Below are 6,189 nucleotides of genomic sequence, written 5' to 3'. Positions count from 1 at the left end.
CATTCTCCCTTCTTTTCCTCAGTGCGCAGTTGTAGGCTATACACAAGTTGGTCCGGCCGAGTTCAGCGTTTTTCCTTACTTTAAAGTGTTCTGCCTGCCAACTTTCCTGCGCTGCTGATGGCGATATACCCTTGCTGAAGACGCTCGGAGGCGTGTTCCCGCCAATATACAAGATATTTTGACAGATGAATAATTGGACATAAAAGGCACAGCAGGCCAGGACATACAAGAAAGGAAAGACGAAGTTGGCGCTCGGTGGCTCGTCGAGCTTCTCGAAATATGAGCAGCGCTGCTGTGCAAGCAACTCAGCTACAACTTCGCGTGAGATCCGAAAATTCATCAGGGGCTCGGCTTTCGTGTTACACGTAAGCCGCATGGTGGGGTTATGATGCTTTAAATACTTCTAACATGCATGCTATATTCAGCACGGCAGTGTTCATTATGCCTTCGAGCCGTCATTTTGAAGCGTTATAGCTTTTATCGCGTCTCCGGGCTCTCGCTCGCAGCCAGCAAAATAGCTTCCTCAATAAGTTCTCATGACATGGGGCTAAGAATGACTCTTCGCTCGCCACTCAGATGTCACAACTTGCGGTGGAGTGCAGAAATACAGACGATTCCGGACAGCAGCCTCATGCACACAAGTTCATGCTCAGGTAATAGACAAGGCCAGAACGCAGTGCTGTTCAGAAGAGTAAGCGGCCGCTGTTTGTTATGGAGGTTAAGCACGCGCGAAAAATATCGCACTTGTTTCTAATACTACGAAGAAAACCAGAGACAGAAACACTTACTACATGTCGAATCTCTTGCAGGGCCAGGGGAGATTCAGGCATCGGATCGATAGCTTTCCCTGATAGAGGATGCGTAAAGGGCCACTGAAGAGGTGTAGCGGTAGTCGCTATTCTTGGTACATTATCCAAACGAGAATGCTGTTGTTATTATCCTGAACCTGAAAAGTGCATATGAACTCCGGGGGACCGGCCAGCAATGAACTGGAACGGGACCAAGACATCTTCTTCTTTGATCTATGAGCATGCATGGTTAGCATTCAAATTGGCAGAGGCCTGCTGATGCATGGGCATGCTTTGCCGAATTCGAGAACCTCGACGAGAAATATAAACTTCAGGGATTGATTACGCAGCAAAATAATTATTTCTCTTTGGCGATATGCCAACGCCAGTTATTAGCGCCGAGCGAAAGCAGTAGTCTCCTTCTGCTTCGTGTAGCGTGAACACCTGCCGTATTCTTATGATTGCCCACTGCCCCGCTATCCTCCATCATGCTGCGCTGTTACTCGATTGCGCACGAAGTTACGGGAAAAATTGTAAAATTACTGATTTATTCTATTTTGTTTGCATGAAAGAGAAGTAGTAGTATTTCAAATTGTCTCACGTGCTGTCCGTATAATGTTTCTCTTTTTTCTCTTTCATCGCATGCATGCTCTCAGTGTTTCTATTTCGGAGCAATAGCGCAACAGTACAAGGAACAGTGAACGAGTAGACACTCTTGGTATGAACCAACAAGCCTGAATTTCAACGTTGATTCTCTTTCATCCCGCCTGAGAATAACAAATGGATTTCTAACGCGCTCCAAGTTGCTTTTTTCCTGTGGCTTGTGCCCCTAAATATTCCTACTTATTCTCAGATTTCCACACGGCCTCAGTGGCTTAAAATCTAGACGCTCATCATCATCATTTATTTACCCTTAAAGGCCCCAGGGGGCATTACATAAGGGGGGGGGGCGAACAGTAATCATGTCACAAAGAACAAAATTGGAACATAAACTTAACACATGTAGATACAACTGTGAACACTTCAAAAGAAAAACAAGCAAGTAAGTGAGTAAACAAAAAAAAGAAAAAAGGGCCTTCAACAGGAATTAGTTGGGGAATAAATGAAATAACATCTGTTTAAATTTTAGGGAATTAACTTCATTCACAACACTGTCTGGAAGGACATTCCACTCGGCTATGGCAGCTGGCAAGAACGAGGAATTGAACGCATTGGTTGAACCATGAATGCGTTGAATACTACGGCAATTATACAAACGTCGAAAGCAAGTAAAGAAGTGTGCCCCAAAGTTGCCGGAACTCCCGCAGTCTTGGTAATCGTTCTTGCGCTGTCTATTCATTAGGTGCATATACTTGTTTCCCGAAGGTAAATTCATCCGCAGCGTCAGTTGTATTTGATGCACCCACTCTGCTACAAAATAATAGAAGGAACACTTGAGCTACGCCTTAAGGGTATGACGCGATGGCGTTAATAGTAATGCCCATATATGCGAAACTGGCCTCCCTACATTCATAGACCCACCGCCGCGTTAGCTTAGCGGTTATCGTGCTCGGCTCCTGACCCGAAAGACGCGGGCTCAATCCCGGCCACGGCGGCCGCGTTTCGATGGAAGCGAAATGCCAGAGGCCCGTGTACTGTGCGATGTCAGTGCACGTTAAGGAACCTCAGGTGGCTGAAATTTCCGGAGTCTTCCACTAAGGCGTCTCTCATAGTCCGAGTCGCTTTGGGACGTTAAACCCTATAAAGAAAACCAACCATTACCGTCGCGTTAAAATTCATTCCACTAAAGCAGTATCCGCTACTTTACCGTCAAATGACACCTCGGGAAAGAACAGCTATCTCCAGTGGCTAAGTTCATAAGCTGAACCTGGCTCCTTCCCATGAACGCTCACCATACGCGAACAGCAAGGTGAGCGGGGATTCCTACCATTTTCACGCTGTAGCGTTAAAGGCCTCGTTCAACAGTAAGTAAGGTGTCGGTGTTGTCGGCGTGGGCGCTGTGAGCGAAAAATCACGAGCCTGGATCTGACAGGTGGTGCCCAGGAAGAAACTGAAGACAAGTGGCCCACCTAGGTCACGTGATCTTGCGGCGTCATCACAACGTGTACACCGGTTAGTGATCAAACTGCCCACTGTGGCAGGTGGCAGTTAAAGATTTCTCGCTCGGAAAGAGCTACCTGGGTTACACAAGGCTCACCGCTAGGCTGTGGTGCATCGCTTAACTGCTGCACCACTGTAGTTGGAGGGCATGAGGACCGCTAGAGATCTATGAATGTAAAGTAGAGAATGGCCTTCTGCGTATATGGGAATTAGCCCACAACGCTATTGCGTCGTACTCTTAAGGCGGAGCTTAAGCGTTCCTCCAATTTTTAACGCAATGCCACTAAAGGCCCCGTTACGCAGAAAATCTGGAGTCGGCATTGTGCACAAAAACTCACGAGTATGACCCTGGCACGGGGTGAAGTTACACAGAAAGTTGGACAATCTGGTGGAAGTTTGGACGTGACGCATGCCAGAAAATTGCAGAATGATTCCTCGATGGCCGCAAATACCAACACTACCCGCTCAAACCACCAGACCACAAATTCCGCTATGCTAACTGTAGTAGCCAGTTATGCACAGATGTTCAGTTCTCTGCAAACCACCGTCTATCGTAAACCCACTCACACCGGAAGGTACCTAAACTTTCAGTCATCTCATCCCATCGGGCACAAGCGCTCAGTCGCGGCGTCTCTGTTCAACCGCGCATTTAGGATATGCTCAAGTCCTAAGCGCAGAGCAGCAGAAGTGAAACAGGTCAGGCAAGACCTGATACGGAACGGTTACCCAGCCCAAATACTACGATCCCAAGAACGACGCGCCTCTGCTCCGACTATCCGAACTGACGCATGCGCAAAGAAGCGGGTGCCGATTCCGTATGCCCACGGTGTGAGTGAGAACCTTGCTCGCATCTTTTCAGATTATAACATTCATGTGGCCCACGTCCCGTCGTGCAAACTTCGGCAACGACTCTTACGAGTCAAGGACCCTCTTGACATCGATAGCTTTCCAGGCGTGATCTACAAGATCCCCTGTCATGATTGCGACGCTTCCTATATCGGAGAAACAGGCAAATTCAAGACAAGGCTCAAACAGCACCAAAATGACGTCGCCAAAGGAAAATCTATCTCAAACGCTTTGGCGCAACATCATCAAGAAACTGGCCATACCATCGACTGGGACGCAGCACGTGTAATTGCAAAGGAAAAATCATTACCAAAACGCCTTCTCATAGAATCATTGTGCATTCAATCCACGCCAAACACGATTAACCGGACCCGTGGCAATCTCCCAGAGATATACCTGCGCACCCTTCAAAAAAACTGCCCATATATAGCTCACCTGCCCGTCCTTCGCTTCTTTGTGATCAAGGCACCCGTACGGGCGCCGAAACGTCAATTCCTTCTTATTTTCTTTGAACCTTGGCGAGTGTATGTTTTCTTCATCAGTATGTTCAGTGTAACCGTCGTCCTTTCTAGTTTAGCCGTGGAAGGTATTACCCCACGCCTGACCCTTAAGAATTTCAGCTGTGATGATGTGGAAAATTCATGAGGATGAGGCAGCCTTATGAAAGGGTTGAGGTAATGAGCGCTGCTTTATTGACGCATAAAGTCTAAGTTCAGTGCGAAACCTCTGCTGCCTTTTGGTAGCAAAAAAGGCGGTTTGTTACGATTGTAATTTTGCAGTGTTCATGGTAACACCATCAGTAAAGGTAAGCAAATCTAAGACTGGAAAGCGCTCCCAAAGTTTGCTGGTGTGTCTCGTCCACAACGCTAAGTAGTTTGTCATGATGACGCCACAACTGCTGCATTGTAAAATCGAACCTTCATCCACCAGAATAATATTTTCGTCTGCGAAGTGCTTATAATTTTCGATGGGAACAGTGAACTGATCGTAGTTTCCAGGAACAGAATACTGCTCAAGGTAATAAAAGATAGGATTTTAGAGCCTCGCAACATTCTGGATCTAATGCGGGGAGAAAAAATGCTGCATTATGCAATAACTTCACACAAGCTTTATCACTATCATACGTACATAAATCATACAAATGTTATACGTCATTCATTGTCGTTCATTTTGTATGAAAGTCTTAAATGAGTGAAGTATATAGAGTTATTGTATCATAAAACTTTTTTAAGTAGGGAGATGCCCTCACAACAAGAAGTTTAGTGCGCTGAGTGCTCGAATTTTTTCGAATATTGTCTAGGCACTGCGGGAATACGTGAACTGTGGGCCAGTGCTAAACTTCATTCCTTGCAAACCAACGTTACGTTCGAAGAATTCTCACATTCACTGCTTATCCACATGAATAGTCAGTGTCCTCTTGCACTTTTCACATCATCATAAAAGTTTACTCTCCAAATTTCAACGCGCTTTCATCTACGTCAGAAGTTCCTTAACATCTCGTAGCCTTGATTGACAACATCCACTACGTAAGATCGGGCACAGGGTCTTTACATGTATATTATTCTGTCCGCAGTAGCATATTTAACAAGACAAACGTTTGCGTGAAATCCAGCAGCGTTGCTTGTTGTGGGGGCCAAAATGTCAATATACCTAAAGCATAGAAAGCAATCGCTCTCATTTTGTTCCCAGTATGCTTCATAACAAAGCACGGATGCAGTTCAGCTTTGATTGCGTTACTTGTTCATGGGGTTTTCTTAAAAATTGACCTGGAAGCATTAGTGAGCATCGTGCCATCAGACGTGCACCAATAACACATTGCGTCTCTCCGCTCGGCTTTTTTTGTTTAGCGCTGGTTATAAACATCAGCGTGCATCACACCATGCACATACGCCAAACGCGCACAGTCAGGCGCAACGGATCATTGCAACGTTCTCGTTTGCAGCGTGCAGAAGGGCGCGGCCAACAACGCGTGTTCGTTGCTACCGATCGAAGCCGGTCGTCATAAGGTTCACTGCGTTCCTTTCTTCACTCAGTGAAAGGACACACGAGAAGATCTTACTGATGAGTCGCAAACCGGCACGGACGCGCACTGCTTCATTGGCTTCGTCCTACTTCTTTCGCTGCGGGCCCGTCAGGTGGAGAGAGATCTGCGAGACAAGCTGGCGGTCGACCGCTTCTCGTTCGTCCTTGGCGCCGAGGTCGAGCACGGGGCCAGGGGCCAGGGGCAGCGCCTTGAGCACGCAGCAGGAGCGCACGTCGTCCACGAGGGCCTCGTAGGCGTCGATGTCTCGGAGGAGCTCCCTCGCGGCGGCCACCGTCGGCTCGTCGGGGTCCTTGCAGACTCGGAGCGCGAGCGCCGCAAACAGGCCCACCATAAGCAGCAGGCCCAGGCTGACCAGGGCGTCCAGGATCGACACCGCGCCATGCGTGCCCCACTTCTTTCTCTTGGAGGCGG

This window comes from Amblyomma americanum, chromosome 4, assembly GCF_052857255.1.
Source record: "Amblyomma americanum isolate KBUSLIRL-KWMA chromosome 4, ASM5285725v1, whole genome shotgun sequence".
In the NCBI taxonomy this organism is placed as follows: domain Eukaryota; kingdom Metazoa; phylum Arthropoda; class Arachnida; order Ixodida; family Ixodidae; genus Amblyomma; species Amblyomma americanum.
The sequence above is the reverse complement of the archived record's forward strand: the minus strand, read 5'-3'. Positions refer to the sequence as shown.